A 9,329-nucleotide genomic window follows, 5' to 3' on the forward strand; every position below is an offset into this window, starting at 1 on the left:
CTGTGCCTTTTAATTATTGGGTATCCAAGCTGGACACTTGGAATGAACTCGCTCGGTACGCCTTGGAGGTCCTGGCCTGTCCTGCCGCTAGTGTGTTATCGGAGCGTGTTTTTAGTGCCGCTGGGGGAATTATAACTGATAAGCGCACTCGCCTGTCAACTGACAATGCTGACAAGCTGATCCTTATCAAAATGAACAAGGACTGGATTGGGCCAGACTTCTCATCACCACCAAATGACAGCAGAGTAACATAAAGTCAAATCCACTGTGTTATTTCGGGAGCTGTATTCACATGCACCGCTTCACACCCACACATGGGTATATGCTTCCTCATTTCGGCTGTTTTATATTCTTCTCCTTATCCTCAGCCTCCACCACCACTATACCACCAGGGTGACCGTGGTCCGTGTTGCCATTATTGAATGTTCCTCCGTCCTTATTTTTGTCATCTTTTGCTTGGAAGGCATAGGCAAAGACTATGGGAGACCCACTCCCCAATAATGGGAATAATGTTTGTAATATGCTGTACTGCATGGCTCTTGTAAGGGGCATTGCAAGTTCTTCCATCCTAATTTTTGGCAGCTTTTGCTTGGAAAGCATAGGCAAAGACTATGGGAGACCCACTCCCCAATAATGGGAATAATGTTTGTATTATGCTGTACTGTATGGCTCTTGTAAGGGGCATTAGAACCGTCTTGTTAAGCTACTGGGACCTCCACGTCTCTTCCAAGGGGCATTAAAACCATCTTGTTAAGCTACTGGGACCTCCACGTCTCTTCCGAGGGGCATTAAAACCGTCTTGTTAAGCTACTGTGACCTCCACCACTTTTCCAAGGGGCATTAAAACCGTCTTGTTAAGCTACTGTGACCTCCACGTCTCTTCTGAAGGGCATTAAAACCGTCTTGTTAAGCTACTGCGACCTCCACCACTTTTCTAAGGGGCATTAAAACCGTCTTGTTTAGCTACTGTGACCTACACCACTTTTCCAAGGGGCATAAAAACCGTCTTTTTAAGCTACTGGGACCACCACGTCTCTTCCGAGGGGCATTAAAACCGTCTTGTTAAGCTACTGTGACCTCCACCACTTTTCCAAGGGGCATTAAAACCGTCTTGTTAAGCTACTGTGACCACCACCACTTTTCCAAGGGACATTAAAACCGTCTTGTTAAGCTACTGAGACTTCCACGTCTCTTCCGTGGGGCACTAAAACCGTCTTGTTAAGCTACCGGGACCTCCACGTCTCTTCCGGGGGGCATTAAAACCGTCTTATTAAGCTACTGGGACCTCCACGTCTCTTCCGAGGGGCATTAAAACCGTCTTGTTAAGCTACTGTGACCTCCACCACTTTTCCAAGGGGCATTAAAACCATTTTGTTAAGCTACTGTGACCTCCACGTCTCTTCCGAGGGGAAGTAAAACCGTCTTGTTAAACCATTCTGAACTCCACAGCTCTTCCAAGGGGCATTGAAATGTTGTTTTTAATTAACTCGAACCTCCATGACTCTTCCAACAGGCATTGCATTTCCTCCTAATTTTAGTCAGCTTTTGCTTTTCAATACATAGGCGAATACTAAGGGAGACCCACTCCCCAATAATGGGTAGAAGGTTTTTAGTATGCTGTAATGCACGTCTGTTTCAAGGGCCATTTCAGTTCCTCATAATTTTTGGAAAGCCTTCCATTCACTGCTTAGGCCACCAGTGCACAGGAGACCCAGTTGCTATAAATGGAAAAAACGGTTTAGTTAAGGCCCTCTGACCTCCATGTCACTTCCAAGGGGCATTGGAGTGCCTCGAAATTTTTGGTAGGCATTGCACTCACTCTATGCCCTATAACTGTGTAGCCGAACCGCTCCTTTTGGTACAGAAACATATCCTACAAGACATGTGTGGTTGACTGGCCTGATATTGATGTGAATGGTCCCTTTTCCTCCTGCTCTTTCTCCTTTGCCACCACCTCATCCATCATTCATCACCTGAAGCTTTGTTTTAACGGGAGTCATAGAACTGGGATAGTAGCAGGAAAACATCCAGCAATCCTCGGAGGAGGTAGGATATGCGCCACAACGCTGACCACCTCAGACCTAGCCCCTACTACATACATGCGCTTGCATTCCAAGAAAGCTAAGAAGATGGATGGCCTCATGATCATGAATAATTTACTCATTGTGTAAGAGGCTGACCACTGCTGCTGTCTACCTTTTGAACTTTGTGTTGAAGCCTGATTGACCCAGGACCCGCAATCCTCTATGTCTGGAGGACGTGTTACATCCCAGTGTCCAACTGTGTCCCGGCTTCCACAATATTAACCCAGTGTGAAGGCGTGAGATGGACCATCCCTGGCCACATTCACTTGTCCACGTGTTTGTGGGTAGGCTGTCCTTCAAATAGGGGCATCTGGGGATCGTTTATGGACACCTGGCCGCCCCCAGGCCGCTAGGGACCGTGTGTGGACACCCGGCCACAATGGAAGAGTTCCAAAGCATTTTTAAACTTCAGCAAAAATTCCGAGAACAATGGAAGAGTTCCAAAGCATTTTTAAACTTCAGTGGAATTCCGAGAATAATGGAACAGTTCCAAAGCATTTTTAAACTTCAGCGGAATTCCGAGAACAATGGAAGAGATCCAAAGCATTGTCAAACATCAGTGGAATTCCGATAACAATGGAGGAGTTCCAAAGCATTGTTAAACATCAGCGGAATTCCGAGAACAATGGAAGAGTTCCAAAGTATTGTTACTCATCAGCGGAATTCAGAGAACAATGAAAAATTTCTAAAGAATTTTTAAACTTCAGCAGAATTCCGAGAACAATGGAAGAGTTCCAAAGCTTTGTTAAACATCAGCGGAATTCCTAAATCAATGGAAGAGTTCCAAAGCATTGTTAAACATCAGAGGAATTCCGAGAACATTGGAAGAGTTCCAAAGCATTATTAAACTTCAGCAAAATTGCGAGAACAATAGAAGAGTTCCAGACCAATTTTAAACTTCAGCGGAAATCCGACAACAATGGAAGAGTTTCAAAGCATTCTTAAACTTCAGCAGAATTCCGAGAACAATGTAAGAGTTCCAATGCATTTTTAAACTACAGCAGTATTCCGATAACTATGGAAGAGTTCCAAAGCATTGTTAAACATCAGCGGAATTCCGATAACAATGGAAGAGTTTCAGAGCATTTTTAAACTTTAGTGAAATTTCAAGAACAATGGAAGAGTTTCAAAGCATTGTTAAACAACAGCTGAATTCTAAGAAAAATGGAAGAGTTCCAAAGCATTGTTAAAAATCAGCGGAATTCCGAGAACAATGGAAGAGTTCCAAAGCATTTTTAAACTTCAGCGGAATTCCGAGAACAATGGAAGAGTTCCAAAGCATTTTTAAACTTCCACAGAATTCCGAGAACAACGGAAAAGATCCAAATCATTGTTAAACATGAGCGGAATTCCGAGAACAATGGAAGAGTTTCAAAGCATTGTTAAACAACAGCGGAATTCCGAGAAAAAGGGAAGAGTTCAAATGCATTTTTAAACTTCAGCAGTATTCCGAGAACAATGGAAGAGTTCCAAAGCATTGTTAAACTTCAGCTTAATTCTGAGAACAATGGAAGAGTTTCAGAGCATTTTTAAACTTCAGCAGAATTCCAAGAACAATGGAAGAGTTCCAAAGCATTTTTAAACTTCAGCAGAATTCCGAGAACAATGGAAGAGTTCCAAAGCATTTTTAAACTTCAGCGGAATTCCGAGAACAATGGAAGAGTTCCAAAGCATATTTAAACTTCCACAGAATTCCGAGAACAACGGAAAAGGTCCAAATCATTGTTAAACATCAGCGGAATTCCGAGAACAATGGAAGAGTTCAAAAGCATTGTTAAACAACAGCGGAATTACCAGAACAATGGAAGAGTTCCAATGCATTTTTAAACTTCAGCAGTATTCCGAAAACAATGGAAGAGTTCCATAGCATTGTTAAACTTCAGCGGAATTCTGAGAACAATGGAAGAGTTTCAGAGCATTTTTAAACTTCAGCGGAATTCCAAGAACAATGGAAGAGTTCCAAAGCATTTTTAAACTTCAGCGGAATTCCGAGAACAATGGAAGAGTTCCAAATCATTTTTAAAATCCAGCGGAATTCTGAGAACAATGGAAGAGTTCCAATGCATTTTTAAACTTCAGCAGTATTCCGAGAAGAATGGAAGAGTTCCAAAGCATTGTTAAACTTCAGCGGAATTCTGAGAACAATGGAAGAGTTTCAGAGCATTTTTAAACTTCAGCAGAATTCCGAGAACAATGAAAGTGTTCCAAAGCATTTTTAAACTTCAGCGAAATTCCGAGAACAATGGAAGAGTTCCAAAGCATTTTAAACTTCAGCGGAATACCGAGAACAAAGGAAGAGTTCCAAAACATTTTTAAACTTCAACGGAATTCTGAGAATAATGGAAGAGTTTCAAAGCATTTTTAAACTCCAGCGGAATTCCGAGAACAATGGAAGAGTTCCAAAGCATTGTTAAACTTCAGCGGAATTCCTAGAATAATGGAAGAGTTCCAAAGCATTTTTAAACTTCAGCAGAATTCTGAGAACAATGGAAGAGTTCCAATGCATTTTCAAACTTCAGCAGTATTCCGAGAACAATGGAAGAGTTCCAAAGCATTGTTAAACTTCAGCGGAATTCCGAGAACAATGGAAGAGTTCCAAAGCATTTTTAAACTTCAGCGGAATTCCGAGAACAAAGGAAGAGGTCCAATGCATTTTTAAACTTCAGCAGTATTCCGAGAACAATGGAAGAGTTCCAAAGCATTGTTAAACATCAACGGAATTCAAAGAACAATGGAAGAGTTCCAAAGCATTGTTAAACATCAGCGGAATTCCGAGAACAATGGAACAGTTTCAAATTATTGTTACACATCAGCGGAATTCAGAGAACAATGAAAAAGTTCCAAAGAATTTTTAAACTTCAGCAGAATTTCGAGAACAATGGAAGAGTTCCAAAGCTTTGTTAAACATCAACGGAATTCGGAGAACAATGGAAGAGTTCCAAAGCATTTTTAAACTTCAGCGGAATTCCGAGAACAATGGAAGAGTTCCAATGCATTTTTAAACTTCAGCAGTATTCCGAGAACAATAGAAGAGTTCCAAAGCATTGTTAAAATTCAGCGGAATTCCGAGAACAATGGAAGAGTTCCAAAGCATTTTTAAACTTCAGCGGAATTCCGAGAACAATGGAAGAGTTCCAATGCATTTTTAAACTTCAGCAGTATTCCGAGAACAATGGAAGAGTTCCAAATCATTTTTAAAATCCAGCGGAATTCTGAGAACAATGGAAGAGTTCCAATGCATTTTTAAACTTCAGCAGTATTCCGAGAACAATGGAAGAGTTTCAGAGCATTTTTAAACTTCAGCAGAATTCCGAGAACAATGAAAGTGTTCCAAAGCATTTTTAAACTTCAGCGAAATTCCGATAACAATGGAAGAGTTCCAAAACATTTTTAAACTTCAACGGAATTCCGAGAATAATGGAAGAGTTTCAAAGCATTTTTAAACTCCAGCGGAATTCCGAGAACAATGGAAGAGTTCCAAAGCATTGTTAAACTTCAGCGGAATTCCTAGAATAATGGAAGAGTTCCAAAGCATTTTTAAACTTCAGCAGAATTCTGAGAACAATGGAAGAGTTCCAATGCATTTTCAAACTTCAGCAGTATTCCGAGAACAATGGAAGAGTTTCAAAGCATTGTTAAACTTCAGCGGAATTCCGAGAACAATGGAAGAGTTCCAAAGCATTTTTAAACTTCAGCGGAATTCCGAGAACAAAGGAAGAGGTCCAATGCATTTTTAAACTTCAGCAGTATTCCGAGAACAATGGAAGAGTTCCAAAGCATTGTTAAACATCAACGGAATTCAAAGAACAATGGAAGAGTTCCAAAGCATTGTTAAACATCAGCGGAATTCCGAGAACAATGGAACAGTTTCAAATTATTGTTACACATCAGCGGAATTCAGAGAACAATGAAAAAGTTCCAAAGAATTTTTAAACTTCAGCAGATTTTCGAGAACAATGGAAGAGTTCCAAAGCTTTGTTAAACATCAACGGAATTCGGAGAACAATGGAAGAGTTCCAAAGCATTTTTAAACTTCAGCGGAATTCCGAGAACAATGGAAGAGTTCCAATGCATTTTTAAACTTCAGCAGTATTCCGAGAACAATAGAAGAGTTCCAAAGCATTGTTAAAATTCAGCGGAATTCCGAGAACAATGGAAGAGTTCCAAAGCATTTTTAAACTTCAGCGGAATTCCGAGAACAATGGAAGAGTTCCAATGCATTTTTAAACTTCAGCAGTATTCCGAGAACAATGGAAGAGTTCCAAAGCATTGTTAAACATCAGCGGAATTCCGAGAACAATGGAAGAGTTCCAAATCATTGTTACACATCAGCGGAATTCTGAGAACAAGGAAAAAGTTCCAAAGCATTTTTAAACTTCAGCGGAATTCCAAAAATAATGGAAGAATTCCAAAGCATTTTTAAACATCAGCGGAGTACCCAGAATAATGGAAGAATTCCAAAGCATTTTTAAACTTCAGCGGAATTCCGAGAGCAAAGGAAGAATTCCAAAGCATTTTTAAACTTCAGCGGAATTCCGAAAATAATGGAAGAGTTCCAAAGCATTTTTAAACATCAGCGGAGTACCCAGAATAATGGAAGAATTCCAAAGCATTTTTAAACTTCAGTGGAATTCTGAGAACAATGGTAGAGTTCCAAAGCATTTTTAAACTTCAGTGGTATTCCGAGAACAATGGAAGAGTTCCCAAGCATTTTTAAACTTCTGCGGAATTCCGAGAACAATGGAAGAGTTCCAAAACATTTTTAAACTTCAGCGGAATTCCAAGAACAATGGAAGAGTTCCAAAGTATTTTTAAACTTTAGCGGAATTCTGAGAACAATGGAAAAGTTCCAAAGCAGTTTTAAACTTCAATAGAATTCTGAGAACAATGGAAGAGTTCCAAAGCATTTTTAAACTTCAGCAGAATTCCGAGAACAATGGAACAGTTCCAAAGCATTTTTAAACTTCAGCGGAATTCCGAGAACAATGGAAGAGTTCCAAAGCATTGTTAAACATCAGTGGAATTCCAAGAACAATGGAGGAGTTCCAAAGCATTTTTAAACTTCAGCGGAATTCCGAGAACAATGCAAGAATTCCAAAGCATTTTTAAACTTCAGCAGAAATCTGAGAACAGTGGAAGAGTTCCAAAGCATTTTTAAACATCAGCGGAATTCCGAGAATAATGGAAGAGTTCCAAAGCATTTTTAAACTTCAGAAGAATTCCGAGAACAATGGAAGAGTTCCAAAGCATTGTTAAACTTCAGCGGAATTCCGAGAATAATGGAAGAGTTCCAAAGCATTTTTAAACATCAGCGGAATTCTGAGAATAATGTAAAAGTTCCAAAGCATTTTTAAACTTCAGCAGTATTCCGAGAACAATGGAAGAGTTGCAAAGCATTTTTAAACTTCAGCGGAATTCCGAGAACAATGGAAGAGTTCCAAAACATTTTTAAACTTCGGCGGAATTCCGAAAAAAAAGGAAAAGTTCCAGAGCATTTTTAAACATCAGCGGAATTCCGAGAACAATGGAAGAGTTTCAAAGCATTGTTAAACTTCAGCGGAATTCCGAGAATAATGGAAGAGTTGCAAAGCATTTTTAAACATCAGCGGAATTCCGAGAATAATGGAAGAGTTCCAAAGCATTTTTAAACTTCTGCGGAATTCCGAGAACAATGGAAGAGTTCCAAAGCGTTGCTAAACTTCAGCAGAATTCCGAGAACAATGAAAGAGTTCCAAAGCATTTTTAACTTCAGCGGAATACCGAGAACAACAGAAGAGTTCCAAAGCATTGTTAAACATCAGCGGAATTCCGAGAAGAATGGAAGAGTTCCAAAGCATTTTTAAACTTCAGAAGAATTCCGAGAACAATGGAAGAGTTCCAAAGCAATTTTAAACTTCAGCGGAATTCCGAGAACAAAGGAAGAATTCCAAACCATTTTTAAACTTCAGCAGAATTCCAAGAACAATGCAAGAGTTCCAAAGCATTGTTAAACTTTAGCGGAATTCCGAGAATAATGGAAGAGTTCCAAAGCATTTTTAAACATCAGCGAAAATCTGAGAATAATGGAAGAGTTCCAAAGCATTTTTAAACTTCAGCAGAATTCCGAAAATAATGGAAGAGTTCCAAAGCATTTTTAAACATCAGCGGAGTTCCGAGAATAATGGAAGAGTTCCGAAGCATTTTTTAAACTTCAGTGGAATTCTGAGCACAATGGTAGAGTTCCAAAGCATTTTTAAACTTCAGTGATATTCCGAGAACAATGGAAGAGTTCCAAAGCATTTTTAAACTTCTGTGGAATTCCGAGGAAAATGGAAGAGTTCCAAAACATTTTTAAACTTCAGCGGAATTCCAAGAACAATGGAACAGTTCCAAAGTATTTTTAAACTTTAGCAGAATTCTGAGAACAATGGAAGAGTTCCAAAGCATTGTTAAACTTCCTCAGAATTCCGAGAAAAATGGAAGAGTTCCAAAGCTTTGTTAAACATCAACGGAATTCTGAGAACAATGGAAGAATTCCAAAGCATTTTTAAACTTCAGCGGAACTCCGATAACAATGGAAGAGTTCCAAAGCATTGTTAAACATCAGCGGAATTTCAAGAACAATGGAAGAGTTCCAAAGTATTTTTAAACTTCAGCAGAATTCCGAGAATAATGGCAGAGTTCGAAAGCATTTTTAAACTTCAGCAGAATTCTAAGAACAAGGGAAGAGTTCCAAAGCATTTTTAAACTCCAGCGGAATTCCGAGAACAATGGAAGAGTTCCAAAGCATTTTTAAATTTCATCGGAATTCCAAGAACAATGGAAGAGTTCCAAAGCATTTTTAAACTTCAGCAGAATTCCGAGAACAATGGAAGAGTTCCAAAGCATTTTTAAACTTCAGCGGCATTCTGAGAATAATGGAAAAGTTCCAAAGCATTTTTAAACTTCAATAGAATTCTGAGAACAATGGAAGAGTTCCAAAGCATTTTTAAACTTCAGCGGAATTCCGCGAACAATGGAACAGTTCCAAAGCATTTTTAAACTTCATCGGAATTCCGAGAACAATGGAAGAGTTCCAAAGCATTGTTAAACATCAGTGGAATTCCGAGAACAATGGAGGAGTTCCAAAGCATTTTTAAACTTCAGCGGAATTCCGAGAACAAAGCAAGAATTCCAAAACATTTTTAAACTTCAGCAGAATTCTGAGAACAGTGGAAGAGTTCCAAAGCATTTTTAAACATCAGCGGAATTCCGAGAATAATGGAA

The sequence above is a fragment of the Phyllobates terribilis genome, unplaced genomic scaffold, assembly GCF_046119375.1.
Source record: "Phyllobates terribilis strain yellow unplaced genomic scaffold, ASM4611937v1 Scaffold_29__1_contigs__length_15306474, whole genome shotgun sequence".
In the NCBI taxonomy this organism is placed as follows: Eukaryota; Metazoa; Chordata; class Amphibia; order Anura; family Dendrobatidae; genus Phyllobates; species Phyllobates terribilis.